Source organism: Lynx canadensis, chromosome F2, assembly GCF_007474595.2.
Source record: "Lynx canadensis isolate LIC74 chromosome F2, mLynCan4.pri.v2, whole genome shotgun sequence".
In the NCBI taxonomy this organism is placed as follows: domain Eukaryota; kingdom Metazoa; phylum Chordata; class Mammalia; order Carnivora; family Felidae; genus Lynx; species Lynx canadensis.
The window spans coordinates 29,306,134-29,322,380 of NC_044320.2; positions in this window are offsets into that span (position 1 = coordinate 29,306,134).

Consider the following 16,247-nt stretch of genomic DNA (forward strand, 5'->3'; position numbering starts at 1 on the left):
AGCCAGGCTGGCCAGTCCTCTAGTCCCTTGCTTTTTCAAGATAGGTGATTAGCACAGATTACAGCTGAAAAAGAAGGAGCTGACCACTTAGGAGTGAATAGGGGGAATATTCTGGGTTTCAGAAATGATTTACCTTATTGGATGAGTTCCATATGTTGAATAATCTTTTTCCTGTTTTAAAATTTTCTCTGGAAACATGCTTCTTTCTGGTATTATGGGCTCTGAGGTAAGAACCACAGGGGTCACACAAACCTGGGGAATGTCACTCAGCTAATTCCTTTCTACTCGTGGCTATGCTGTGACTACATTACTAATTAAAGATTGCTTAGTCGACATACTCTCCAGCCAACCTTGGGTTCAACAGAATCTGAACTTCAAAGAAAAAGGTACTTCAAAGAAAAAGGTGTTCCTTGCTTTATTGGTCTATCCATAATTCTCTGCACACTATAAAAGATAATGTATCGTATTTCAATCAACACCTATGTCTTTGTGGGTTTTTCTTCCTTTTGGTATTATTTATAAATAGATTTTTAAAGTATAATTTATACACAATATTATATTAGTTTCAGGTATACAACACAGTGATTCAACAACTCTATACATTATGCTATGATCACCACAAGTGGAGGTACCATCTGTCACCATCCAATGCTATTATAAATCCATTGACTATATTCCTTGTGCTGTACCTTTTATTCCCATGACTTATGATTCTATATCTATAAGCCTATATCTTTCACTTCTCTTCACCCATTTTGCCCATCCCTCCACTGCTCCTTCCCTCTGGCAACCATCAGTTTGTTCTCTGTGTTTTTAACTATGATTCTGCTTTTTGTCTGTTTATTTATTTTTTATATTCTACATATAAGTGAAATAATATCATATAGGTACACAATGGAATATTATTAAACCATAAAAACTATGAGATCTTACCATTTGCAACAATATGGGTGGACCTAGAGGGTATTATGCTAAGTGAAATAAAGCAGAGAAAGACAAACAGCTATGTTTTTGATATATGGTGTTTCTCAAATGTTTTCTAATCCATTTTATGTTTTATTTTTCCTTTGCATTAAAAGGATTCTTCAATGAATCAATTTATCCACTATTTTGAAAGAACCTTGTGGTAGCCTATTTTTTCTTTTCATCTGTGTACTTTCTTCCTTCCTCAGTCCCTTTGGTTCTACTCAGATTGACACCACCCTCAGCAGTATTGACCCAGTCTTGGCCATCAGGGCATCAGGCTTCCATTAGCCACAAGATTGGTTCAGAAATAGGCATGCGTCAAAAGCCAAGCAAATCAGTGTAAAGGTAAGGAATTTCGCCTGAGTTTCTAAGGAAAGCTGCACTCTTTTCCAGTTGGTGTTCGTAAGCTGGTAACTTACAGCCTGAAGCTTCTGGTCATTATCTTAGCCATGCCATATAGTAAACCTAGGAATAAAGCTCACACACTGAAGAGCAGAGAGGGAAGACCCAGAGGAAGCAGAACTTGAGAAAATCATTTGAGACTACCTCTCAGCTAAGCTTGAAGCCATATCACCTCCTTATCCTGTTTTATAAGTCAATATTTTATTAAGCTAGTAGAAAAGAAGAGAATGTCATTAACTTTATTAGAAAGGCAAACTAAAAAATTGAGTAGGTATTGTCCTGCCAAAGAAAGGTAGTGTGTTGTTGTTGTTGTTGTTGTTGTTGTTTTTCTTTCAATATTTAATGATGATTGTCTATAGTCTTTTAATTTAATAGGGAAATCATTATAGTCTTTGGTGTTAGGTTCTCAATTACACAAAAGAGAAAAACACCATAATTGAGGACTACCACCCTGCTCAACATCATTTTTCTATCTTTTCTCTGAGATTATCACCTGTGAGATCTTCCTGACTGTAATACAGAAAGTCTCCACCCTCTTAATGTAAAGAGAAGAAATTTAGAAGCAAAGAATGTTCTAGATCTGTTTTCTCTGTAATTATAAATTTATTACTGATGTAAGCATATGAGCATACACCACAGGAATCTTCCACCATACTATCTATGCATGTCCTGGGTTTATCACTTATCATATGATTTTAGAGGTGTGGTAATAGTTGTTGCTCAAATGTACATCTTCCTTTCCATCTGTACCTCAGTATCTAGTATTCCAATAGGTAAGGGTCATCCCAGTGGGTTGAAACTCTGTCTTTTGCTGTCTCTTAGGAAACATGCAAGGATTACCTATAATACAAGAAACCACTAATCTGCCACCAATATCCTGGCTTGAATTAATATATAAGATTATTTTTCAACCAGTGTAGAGAGAGCATGGTTTTGAGGGACAGGTCAAAAGACAGGTAAGTTTTAAAAGTGACGGAGAGCCAATTCTACTTTAAGTGGCATGAGCTTTGATGAGTTTAGAACAAAACATCTTGAGAAAGGAAGATGAGAGGGAGTAGGAAAAGAACTAAAGTTGGATCTAAAATATTTAGTTTTAAACTCTCATGTGATCTATCACATACCCCTTGCGTGACCTTGAGAATATACTTACCATTACTGAATCTCAGTTTTTTAATTTATAAAATGTAAATGACTGTATGTTCCCTGGAGTTGTGTTGTGAGAATTAAGTGGGTGCAAACCACAACTGGCATATGTGAACATTTAGGAATTACTAGGAAAGCACGCAAGCAAAATGGCATATCAGAAAAAGCAAAGCTTATGAAGCTACGTAAAACAGAGTTCATATCCACTACCTACTAACTGAATGACCTTGGATTTGTCCTTCAGTTTCCACATTTGACTACTGAAAATATAACGTCTAAAGAGTTATTGTGAAGATTAAATGAGGTGCCATACTGTTCGCATCTGGTGCACACGCTACTTCATGGTGTATCACCCGTTGGAGCTCAGTCAACTTGAATTTCACTGGAAACTCAGAGCATCATTGGCTTTAATTAGTTAGTTTGTTTGTTTTTACCAAAATGTAAATTTCAAAGAAGTCTTCCAACACTATTATGAAAGTGAAATCATGTAGGAAGTAATCAACTCTGCGTCTGTGCCTTGTGATTCCCTGACATTAATCAGCACACACTTGAATCTACAAAATTGAGTTTATTTGGTGACCAAGAAACCTGAATTACACAAGCTGTGATCCCAGACAACTTTTCCATCTCATGATTTTTACTCTTGCTTTGTCTAATCTCCTGAAATGTAATGGGAAGATATACCAGAGTGAAGTCACTTTTAAGAAAAGAATGTTCCCTGATTTCTACTTGAGGTAACTCCAATTTGACACAAAGACTTATAAATTTGTTTGGAATTCCAAGCACCCCCCCCCCCCCGCCCACCGGAAATAATACTAGACATGGTGATGAGGTCTCCAGGTCAGTTAGAAGGAAAAAGGAAATCAATACAAGCCACAAGGTCCCTGAGCTGTAGGATTCATGGTACTACTCTCAGGGCTGCTTTCTGCGGAGAAAGGACCATGGCTGCCAGAGGCAGGATCAGCCGAGGAAAATATTTAACACAGTGAAATTTGTATTTGGCTTCTTCACATTTTCCATTCAGTACTCTTTAACCACTGTTTAATCTTTCTTTTCCCAGGACTCGCATGCTACCTTGCAATAAAACACTTCATATAATTCTACTAGATTTCCTTCCTCTCCCTGTCCCTCCCTCTTAAAGCCACCACACTTTGGAATAATCCACCTTTCCTTCATCTCTAATTCAAGCTCTTGCTCCCTCTGTGACACAATTCCCAACCAGGGAGAGGTGAGATGATTGCATTAATTTGTGTAAAGTGAATTATCCATGGTTTCATTAGCTAACAGTTCTTTACTTCTTTAGAGAACAATTATTTTTTCCACATTAACATATAATTAGTGTTATTTCATGTCATGTAACAGATAAAGTCAAAACAAAGGACAAACTGTGTGTGTGTTGTGTGCAGGTCTTCTGCCTAAGGTCATTCAGGTTCAAGGCTGGGGGGAACACAGGAGTTCCCCTATGTTAGGGGATGAAATCCAGTCTCTGTTCTCCTGGCCAAGCCTTATACCCAAGTGTTGAGTGCCTTCAGGGGGGAGGGAGACATCTAACTTGTAAAAAGATGTGGCAAGTTCCATAAGTGGCTCTGAGTGAGGGCAAGCTAAGTTTTTGGGCAAAGGATAGACTATACAGAGGCCAGCTCTGTACTGGAGAGCATAGCCTATGGGTGCCATTTCTGCTTTATCTACCTAGTTTCTGTCTTAACTTTCTGATTCATAACATCTTGAAATGTTCCAATTTATTTTTCCCTCTGGAATGGATACTTGGCAGTATAGTAGTGAGAGAAAACATAATGAGGATCATGTGTGGGTCTATCTTGGATCAGAGTCCATCAATGCTGAGAAAGAGGCATTTTCTTTGGTAACACTGTGTCCTGGTGAGCAGCCTTACTGCATATTACTTTTTTCTATCAGTGGCTATTGCCTGAGAATATTTTCCAAACACTTTGAGGAGATTTACACAATTATTTAGAAACTACACTGTATTTACCTCTTTTACCTTATTTATCTCTTTTTTTTCCTGTCTCTGTTTTTGTCACTCTTTCCTTCACTTCTCTAGTCACAGTGAAATACTTTCATTTCTTCCAGAAGCCAGGCTTTCTCTTGCTTCTGGAGTCTAGACCTTCATACCCTATTCCCTTTATTGTGATCCCTTTCCCACATTACATTATCTGGCTAGCTCCTATTTAGTTTTCAGATTAAATGTCACTTTGGTAAATTGTCCATGTCCTTTATATATATTTAACTCCATTCAACCAAGACTGGGCTATGTGCTGTCACCAGAAGATCTTAGAGCTTTATTACTTTCATTTTAATTACTTGTTATCCTAGGAAGACTGGAAGCCCTGTGAGGTGGGGTGGGGGGGCACTCTCTCTTCTCATGGCTGTGTCTTGAGCACCTAGCATATCAGACATGGTCCATGAATTTTTGTTGAGTGAATATTATTGTCATACATGTTGTACCTTTAGACCTACAAGCCTGTGCAAGAACAAAATCACCATCTGGATTTGAGGCAATGTACTTCACCATGATTAGAAAATTTAGTCATATTAGTGAAGGGCTATGCATGCTTCCAATCATTCAGTCCTGTATCTTCAAAATCATTTAATGTGAAAAGCATGTGAAAATGTAAAAGAGGAATTAAGGGTCATTTGGAGGTCCCAGTTGACTTGGGCAGGAAAAGAGAAAAATATGTAAGTCACCTGGTAAGGATTTGGGGGTGGGGGTGGGGGTGGGAGTACGTGTCCCTTAGCACTGGTGTTCTCAACCTGCATACAACACTTGGGAGGGAGCTGTTGCCAAGGCCCTAACCTCTTCTACCCTTTTCTTTCTCTTCTGTTTACAACACACTTGGAAATAGCAAAACTGTATCAACCCAAAAGGTGGAAAACCAGCTTTTGCCATTCAAAGCAAAGTTTGAATGCATTTATCCTGATAGGAAGCCAGCAACTGTAATGAAGGTATTTGTAAAATAGGAAGGAATCCCCAAATGTCTAGAAGTCTAATAAGTCTACCTGTTACTCCATCTTCTTCTCCCCTGTAATCACAGAGGTCAGGATCATAGCATTAAACCTTTTATCTTTATAATTCCATAAATGATACATCCAGGAAAGATAAGTCATTCTACTTAATTTATTTGTTTTCTTAACCTAAGAAAAGAAGAAATTGTCTGTATAGCTACTCTGAATTGTAAACAACTGATGTTCCCCCAAGGTTCAGTAAGAAACATTGAGATTTCACCTAAAACCCTTTAGGAGAGGCCTGGAAAATTGCTAGGCATCTCAAGACAGCTCATCGCCATTCTAGCATGGGCTATTACTCAAGTCTGTGACTGTGATCATGATAATGTGCATCTCCAGTGGGTGCACCCCACTGGTGTTTTGTACAGGGAAGCTATACGGTAATTCCTGTGTCCCCATGGATGCTTTCACACCAGCACTTACTTTCTTGGGGCTTTAGACAGAGGGGGATTTTCTCTCTAAGCTTACGCACCTCCTGGCAGAGGAAATAGAATGAAAACAGAACATTACCTGTTTTCAATGGTGGCACCAATTTTAAAGCTGTGCTATTTTAAAACAAAGAAACAGATGGAGAAGTTACAAGGAAATGAATCCTATATTTGCTCTTTGGAAAGCACTTACTGGGTAATTGCTGGGATCTGAGTAACTTGAGGTGGGAAATGGGATGTAGATTTACTGGATAAACTGGATGAGATCCAGTTTAAGGCACGATTTGCGGAAGCCCAGAATGGCGGGATAGTACAGGGTTATTTTTTGCCTTCTGATTGTGTTTGCTTGGCCTCTGTGAAATGACTAGAATTTCTTAGTCCAGTACTATGGGATGCATCCCATTCCGTAGCAGTGACTGCTAGGGACACCAGATTGCAATAGCACATAGGCAAATCAATGTTGGGGAACCGATGCCTTCCAGGCTAGAGGTCAGCCTGTTCCATAACAAAGGGGTTGACTAAAATGGTTGTGATGTTCCCCTCAGCTTGACTAAACTTCAGATTGGTTTCTTCCAACTGTAGCCCCCTGACCTCCCTTTTCTTAGAACATTTACGTTAGAAAACTTGAAATTATAAATTCTTACTCTGCTCCTTTGAAATATATATAAATCTTCCCACAGCCTTTTGTCAGGTTGATAATCCAGGAATTTCTTGAGGAACTAAGAATTATTTGTTGAAAATATAAACATTGAAGGGACAGCAACCCTCTTTTCTAGTCCCTGTGGCAGAGTAGGAGCCTAACTATAATGGAGACCAGTCAGTAAACACAGATGACCTAATTACAGAGAAAAACATTCACAAACTCAGAATAACCCATCATGATGGACATAACCCACAGATGAACCTCCCTCCTAATTTCCTCTACTCACTCACCCCAGGACTTAAAAAATTCCCTACTGTTTGTTTTAATGGACTTAAGTTCAGTCTCTCTTCCCTTATTTCAATAGTCTTGAATAAAGCATTTCTTGCCTATTTAAATTTGTCCATTGCAATTTTAATTTGAAAGGGTCTAATGCAAAAAATGGTGGAGAGAATCTCGAGTGGGTCATTTAACAAACTGGGTGCATTAGTTTGCTGGGGCTGCTATAACATGGAACCATAACAAAATAACAAAATCTCCCAGTACGTGAGGCTGGAAGTCCACGATCAGGGTGTTGACAGGTTTGTTGACTCCTGAGGCTCTTTTCTTGGCTTGCAGATGGACCACCTCCTCCCTGTGTTTTCAATGGTCTTTCCACTGTGTACATGCATCCTTGGTGTTTCTCTGTGATTCTGAATTTTCTCTTTTATAAGGACACCAGTCATCTTGGATTAGGATGGCTTCATTTTAACTTAATTACTGTTTAAAAGGCCCTATCTCCAAATACAGTCTAATTTTGAGGTATTGGGGATTAGGGCTTCAATATATACACCTTTCAGGGGAACACCTTTCAGTGTAGCTCCTAACACTGGGTCTCTATGACTACGATCTCTAAGATAGAAGCTGAAGGGACTCCATTTTAGAAAGGCCCCATCTCTGCTGTTTTTCTGCTAGACCCCATTTACTCATGATCTATGTTTTGTCTCTGAATAGGCTAAAGAAGCTATATTCTCATTTCCAGCGGGGAGCAAGAAAGTTTATCATTCTCTGAATTTTGTCCTAAGCCTCAAACACCTGATAACACCTAAGAAGAGCCAGATCCCAAACATATTCCAGGACATTAGCTTCAAACAAACCTTGGCTGATGCTGGCATCGATACGCTTATCTTCAGTAATTTATGGAATAATACCTATTATTCACCTGATGCTCACCTTTGATTGGACCCTACCCTGGATTCCTGGAGGAACTCTTACCCTAGGCCCTTTTCTAATATTAATCCCTAGCCCCAAGCAAAGACAAGACTTATTCTCCTTTCCTTTCAGAGTCTCCCAGTCACTGGGAGTCACTGCTATTCTCTCCCTGTGGCTTACTCAATTCAATAACATCTGTTTCCACTTTCTCTGGCTGACATTTGATTTCTATCCTGCATGAAGCCAAGATCCTGTGGGACCTTCCCCTGGGTTCTTGGACTCAGCCTACCTGCATCATCTCTACCACTACCTTCTGAGAGAAAACTGCTCCCTGAAGCTGCCAATACAACCATTTTGTGAAAACCTTTCTCCAGATAACAGCCATCCATATCTTAAAGTTCTCTACTGTCAACACCAAAAAGAATAGTAGGTGAATATTCAGTGTTTGCCAAAGGAATACATTGTACATATGGAGAGGGCAGAGGAAGGGGAAGACAGGGCTACTCCATAGGGAACAATGCATTTTTGGAAGATGAAGATACTTGTTACATAAATTTCACTTTTGCCCCATTACATTACTACATAACTCTCAAGTGCCAATCAATATATCTTTTTAAAAGATCCTGTAATTGTGTTGGAACTAGCATAATTATATTACATTTTTATTGCAAATATAAATTAAACAGATATCAACATTTAAAATAATGATAATTTTGGTTACTTTATTTTGGCACTCCTCTTTTAAGAGGCAATCAATCCCCCCACCCCACACACAAATGAACTTCTAAAAGACCCTGTCTAAGGCAACTCAAACAAGTCTTTGAAAGTTTCAGAACAGAAGTAAAGCCAAAAATTTCCTTTTAGGAGTCCATATAAAATATCAGATTCCATTTTATATTAGAAAAAAACAGAAATTGTAAAATCTGTATCGGATAATTCCATGAATACAAGATATATCTCTGTGTAAGGCATGCTATGTTCTTTGAACAAATTTATTTAACTGCTAATTTAAAAGACTGATAGGATTGTGACCCAATGTGCCTCATTAGTATCCCACCGCCTGCCAAGAATTCACCGGTGTTCTCTAAAATAAAAATATAAATACAAGTAGAGGTATTTATTATGAATTGGAACTAAAAATTCCTTTCAGAATGAGAAAGTTGTCCTTGGGCAAGATGAAGTTTAAAGCCAATTTTTCTGTTGCTGAGTTATTGGATGAGTAAATAACCAAAGAAAGTGTGTACTTGGCTTGCTGAATGGAAGTTCTGCTGTCCCAGTAAGTTGTTGAAAATATGTGTAAAGATACATTCATTTTCCTATCTGAACTCATTCTTAGTGTACATAATTTAAGCATGTATTTATGTGGGTTTTGTTTTTCATGAGACATAGTTTTAGTCTTACTGAAAGTGATTATACACATAGATTTTTTTTTTTTTTTTGGCCAGAACCCTACACTTTGCTCATATATACTCATTACCCGTCTAAGTTTCCTGACCTCAGGATTTAATGTACTAACACTGCATATTCATGCAATTCAAGTCACCAGTCCCCTACTCTTATTCTTTGTTGTTGTTGTTGTTGTTGTTGTTGTTGTTGTTTTTCTGGGACACTTCATTTCTTCCAAAATACTTCCAGCCTCCCAAATCCTAACCAAAGTCATAGGTTTTCATTTCCCTTATTCTTTTTAGCTTTTATCTCATCTCTTCTTTCCCGTCCACTCATCCACTCTTGGGAAATTATTTCCCCATACTCACCAATTGTCATCATCATCATCAAAATAAAACAACAAATAACTAGGGAATGGGCCAAGATGGCAGAACAGCATGGAAGTTTTTTTGTTTTGTTTTGTTTTGTTTTGTTTTGCATCTCTCATCCCTGAAATGCAACCAGATCAATACTAAACCAGCTTGCATACCAAGAAAACTGATTTGAGGATTAACACAACAATCTGAACAACCTGAACCATAGAACTTGGCAAGTATGCAGTGCAGAGAGGTGAACTGGAGGAAAGAGAAACTGCAGAGGGCAGGGAGCTGTTTTTGTTTGCATAAAGAGGACAGAGATAGGGAAGAGTAAGGGAAAAGCATCCCCTCCCCCACAAAAGGAGCTGGAAAGAAAAAGTCTGAGTGGAAACAGCCACAAGGGACTGAACAAAAAAGGGAGAAAGGAGAAAGGAGAGTGTTTAAATTCCATTAAGACTCTATAAACAGGGGAAGCACAGAGTCTGAAACTCCACAGCTCAATACCTGGTGGTGCTCTGGTGGGAGGGTGGATCCATGGGAGCAGAAAGTAAGGTCCTTGGGGTCCTGGGCCACACAGGAAGTGGTTGTTCCCCTGCTGGGAGGTCATTTGATAGAGGTGGTGTGGCCTCCCCACAGTCAAAGGTCCCAGTGGACCATGGAGAATGGCTGCATTCACTGCTGTTGGAGAGGATGTTAGGGGTGACCTGGTGACAGATGTGTGCTGTGATTTGCCATAATCTCTGAAATGCTGCTGCTACATGATCTCACAAACTTTTTCTGGGGCAGGCTGGCACCCGGGCACAGTCTCTAAGCTTCTGCAGCAGCATGGTCGTGCGAACGTTCCTGCATGTGGCCAGTACCCAGCCATTTCTCAGTGAGACCCTCCCCCAAAGGGTAGGAACAGGTCAAAGCCACAGTCACTCAGAAGGGAGGAGTTGGGAAACACAGCTCTATGTGAGATAAAACTCAGGAATGAGGTGCTGCCTGGCAGTCTGCTTAGTCACAGAGAGTGTAGGAGTGGAGAGTGGATGGAAGCTAGAGACGAAGGAGGGGTGCTTGATCACTGGTAGGGGAGAGTGCAGAGTTCTGATAATAGAGACTTAGTAGTTGGGTGACACCCCTCACTCGCATGCGCATACACACCTACAAGCTTCACAGCAATCCACCCCAGTAAGCTAAGCAGCACCATCTAGTGGAAGATGGAGCCGTTACACTAAACCTCACCCAACTGGGCCAACTGCACTCTTGAGGAACACTGTAAGTCTTTCTGCCTGCTTAGTTTATGGACTATAAAGTGCTTCATAGTTTGACTTCTAGGGGAAAAAAATATAATTTTTATCGTACTTGATTCTATTCACTGATCCATCTAGTCAATTTTTTTTCTTTTCCTTTCTTATTCCTGAATACAGAAAGAGAAAAAAAATATTTTTATTTTCAATTTTAAATAAAAATATTTTTCTTTAACTTTTTCTACCATATTTTTTATTTTTGTAAACTTTTTAAATTCTATTTTACTCCTACCATTCATTTTATTCCATTTTATGATATCCAGTTTTTCAAATTTTCAAACTATTTTCCTCTTATTTTATTTTCCTTTTTTTTCTTATCTTTCTCTTTTTTCTCTAATCTAATCAAGTTTTTTTTTCAACAACCTAAGAAGAAAACCACACCTAGGATCTAGCATCCATTATTTGATTTTTTGTGTTGTTTTTAATTTTTTAATTTTAATTTTTTTTACTTTATTAATTTCATTTCTTCCTTCAAAATAACAAAATGAAGGAATTCACCCCAAAAGAAAGAAGAGGAAGAAATGACAGCCAGGGACTTAATCAACACAGATAAAAGCAAGGTATCTGAACCAGAAACTAGAATCATGATAATAAGAATATGAGCTGGGGTCGAAAATAGATTAGAATCCCTTTTTGCAGAGATAAAAGAAGTAAAAGCTAGTCAAGATGAAATTAAAAAAATGATATAACTGAGCTGCAATCTCGAATGGATGCCATGGTGGCAAGGATGGAGGAAGCCGAGCTGCAAATCAGTGATATAGAGGACAAACTTACAGAGAATAATGAAGCAGAAAAAAGAGAACTAAGACAAAAGAGCATGATTTAAGAATTAAAGAAATCAGTGACTCATTAAAAAGAAATAATATCTGAATCATAGGGGTCCCAGAAGATGAAGAGAGAGAAAAAGGGGTAGAAGAGTTATGTGAGCAAATCATAGCAGAAACTTTCCTAAGCTGGGAGAAGACACAGACATCAAAATCCAGGAAGCACAGAGGACTCCCATTAGATTCAACACAAACCGACCATTAACAAGGCATATCATAGTCAAATTTGCAAAATATTCAGACAAGGAAAGAATCATGAAAGCAGCAAGGGAAAAAAGTCCTTAACCTACAAGGGAAGACATCAATTTTGCAGCATACCTATCCATAGAATCTTGGCAGGGAAGAAAGGAGTGGCAGGATATATTTAATGTGCTGAATTGGAAAAATATGCAGCCAAGAATTCTTTATCCAGCAAGGCTGTCATTCAAAATAGAAAGAGAGATTAAAAGTTTCCCTACAAACAAAAATTAAAGGAGTTTGTGACAACTAAACTGGTACTGCAAGAAATTTTAAGGGGGACTCTGAGGGGAGAAAAGACAAAAACAAAAACAAACAAAAAAAAAAAACAAAACAAAAAGGCTCAAAAGTAACAAAGACTAGAAAGCACCAGAGAACACCACCAGAAACTCCAACTCTACAGGCAATGTAATGACAATAAATTCATATCTTCCAGTGCTCACTGTAAACATCAATGGACTAAAGCTCCAATAAAAAGACATAGGGTAACAGAATGGATAAGAAAACACAATAGAGGGGCGCCTGGGTGGCGCAGTCGGTTAAGCGTCCGACTTCAGCCAGGTCACGATCTCGCGGTCCGTGAGTTCGAGCCCCGCGTCGGGCTCTGGGCTGATGGCTCAGAGCCTGGAGCCTGCTTCCGATTCTGTGTCTCCCTCTCTCTCTGCCCCTCCCCCGTTCATGCTCTGTCTCTCTCTGTCTCAAAAATAAATAAAACCTTAAAAAAAAAAAAAAAATTTTAAAAAAAAGAAAACACAATAGATCTATATGCTGTTTATAAGAGACCCATTTTAGACCTAAAGTCACTTTCAGATAGAAAATAAGGGGCTGGAGATCCATCTATCATGCTAATGTTCATGACAAGAAAGCCTGAGTAGTGATACTTATAACAGAAAATCTAGATTTTAAAATAAAGACTGTAATAAGAGATGAAGAAGGGCATTATATCATAATTAAGGGGTCTATCCACCAAGAAGATCTAATAATTATAAACATTTATGCTCCAAATGTGAAAGCACCCAGACAAATAAATCAATTAATCACAAACATAATAATACCATAGTAGTAGGGGACTTCAACACCCCACCTACAACAATGGACAGATCATATAAACAGAAAACCAACACTGAAACAATAGCTTTGAATGACACACTGGACTGGATGGACTTAACAGATATATACAGAACAATTCATCCTAAAGCAGCAGAATACACATTCTTCTCCACTGCACCTGCAACATTCTCCAGAATAGATCACATACTAGGACACAAATCAGTCCTCAACAAATATGAAAAGACTGAGATCATACTGGGCATATTTTCAGACCACAACACTATGAAACTCGAAATCAACAACGAGAAAAAATTTGGAAAGATAACGAATACTTGGAGACTAAAGAACATCCTACTAAAGAATGAATGGGCTAACCAAGAAGTTAAAGAAGAAACTAAAAAGTACATGGAAGCCAATGAAAATGATAATACCCCAGCACAAAACCTCTGGGATGCAGCAAAGGCAGACAAGAGGGAAGCATATTGCAATCCAGGCCTTTCTAAGAAGGAAGAAACATCTGAGATACACAACCTAACCTTACACCTTAAAGATCTTGAAAAAGAACAGCAAATAAAACCCCAAACCAGAGAAGACAGGAAGTAGTAAAGATTAGAGCAGAAATCAATGCTATCAAAACCAAAAAACCCAGTAGGACAGATCAATGAAATCAGGAGCTGGTTCTTTGAAAGAATTAACAAAATTGATAAACCCCTAGCCAGTTTGATCAAAAAGAAAAAGGAAAGGACACAAATAAATAAAGTCAAGAATGAAAGAGGAGAGATCACAACCAACACAGCAGAAATACAAACAATAATAAGAGAATATTACCAGCAATTATATGCCAAAAAAATTGACAATCTGGAAAAAAATGGACAAATTCCTAGAAACATATAAACTACCAAAACTGAAACAGGAAGAAATAGAAAATTTGAACACACCCATAACCAGTAAAGAAATCGAATTAGTAATCAAAAATCTCCCAAAAAAACAAGAGACCTGGGTCAGATAGATTTCCAAGGGATTCTACCAAACATTTAAAGAAGAGTTAACACCTATTCTCTTGAAGGTATTCCAAAAAATAGAAATGGAAGGAAAACTTCCAAACTCTTTCTATGAAGCCAGCATCACTTTGATTCCAAAATCAGACAAAGACCCACTAAAAAGGAGAACTACAGATGAATTTCCCTGATGAATATGTATGCAAAAATCCTCAACAAGATATTAACCAACTGGATCCAACAATACACTAAAAGAATTATTCACCATGACCAAGTGGGATTTATACCTGGGATGCAGGGCTGGTTCAATATCTGCAAAACAATCAATGTGATTCATCACATCAATGGAAGAAAGGACAAGAACCATATGCTCCTCAATAGATACAGAGAAAGCATTTGACAAAATACAACATCCTCTTTCGATGAAAACCCTCAAGAAAGTAGGGATAGAAGGATCATACTTCAAGATCATAAAAGCCATACATGAAAGACCCAACGCTAATATCATCCTCAATGGGGCAAAACTGAGACCTTTCCCCCTAAGGTCAGGAATAAGACAGGGATGTCCATTCTCACCACTGTTATTCAACATAGTATTGGAAGTCTTAGCCTCAGCAATCAGACAACACAAAGGAATAAAAGGCATCCATATTGGCAAGGAGGAAATCAAACTTTCTTTTTAACAGATGACATGATACTCTTTTTGGAAAACCCAAAAGATTGCACCATAAAAACCTGCTAGACCTGATCCATGAATTCAGCAAAGTCTCAGGATATAAAATCAATGCACAGAAATCAGTCGCATTCCTATACACCAATAATGAAGCAACAGAAAGGGAAATCAAGGAATCAATCCTAGTTATAATCGCACCAAATCCCATAAAAGACATAGGAATAAATGTAACCAAAGAGGTGAAAAATCTATACACTGAAAACTATAGAAAGCTTATAAAAGAAATGGAAGAAGACACAAACATATGGAAAAATATTCCATGCTCCTGGATAGGAAGAACAAATATTGTTAAAATGTCGATACTACCCAAAGCAATCTACATATTCAATGCAATCCGTATCAAAATAACACCAGCATTCTTCACAGAGCTAGAACAAACAATCCTAAAATCTGTATGGAACCAGAAAAGACCCCAACAGCCAAAGAAATCTTGAAAAAGAAAACAAAAGCTGGAGGCATCAAAATCCCAGACTTGAAGATGTATTACAAAGCTGTACTCATCAAGACAGTATGTCACAAAAACAGACACTCAGATCAATGGAACAGAATAGAGAACCCAGATATGGACCCATAAATGTATGGCCAACTAATCTTTGACAAAGCAGGAAAGAATATCCAATGGAATAAAGACAGTCTCTTCAGCAAGTGGTGCTGGGAAAACTGGACAGCGACATGCAGAAAGTGAAGCTGGACCACTTTCTTACACCATACACAAAAAGAGACTCAAAATGGATGAAAGACCTAAACATCATATTGGAAGCCATCAAAATCCTAGAGGAGAAAGCAGGCAAAAACGTTTTGATCTCAGCCGCAGTAACTTCTTACTCAACATGTCTCTAGAGGCAAGGGAAACAAGAGCAAAAATTTTCAACTATTGAGACTTCATCAAAATGAAAATCTTCTGCACAGGGAAGGAAACAATCAGCAAAACTAAAAGGCAACTGATGGAATGGGAAAAGATATTTGAAAATGACATATCAGATAAAGGGTTAGTATCCAAAATTTATAAAGAACTTATAAAACGCAATACCCAACTAACAAACAATCCACTGAAGAAATGGGCAAAAGACATGAATAGACACTTCTCCAAAGAAGATATCCAGATAGGCAACCGACACATGAAAAAATGCTCAATATCACTCATCATCAGGAAAATACAAATCAAAACCACAGTGAGATATCACCTCACACTTGTCAGAATAGCTAACACTAATAACTCAGGCAACAACAGATGTTGGTGTGGATGCAGAGAAAGAGGATCTCTTTTGCTTGCTGGTGGGAATGCAAACTGGAGGTTCCTCAAAAAATTAAAAATAGAACTACTCTACAATCCAGCAATTGCACTACTAGGTATTCATCCAAGGAATACAGGTATGCTGTTTCAGAGGGGCACATGCACCCCAATGTTTATAGCAGCACTATCAACAATAGCCAAAGTATGGAAAGAGCCCAAATGTCCATCAATGGATGAGTGGATCAAGAAGATGTGGTATATATATATATATATATATATATATATATATATATATATATACACACACACACACACACACACACACACACGAGTATTACTCAGCAATCAA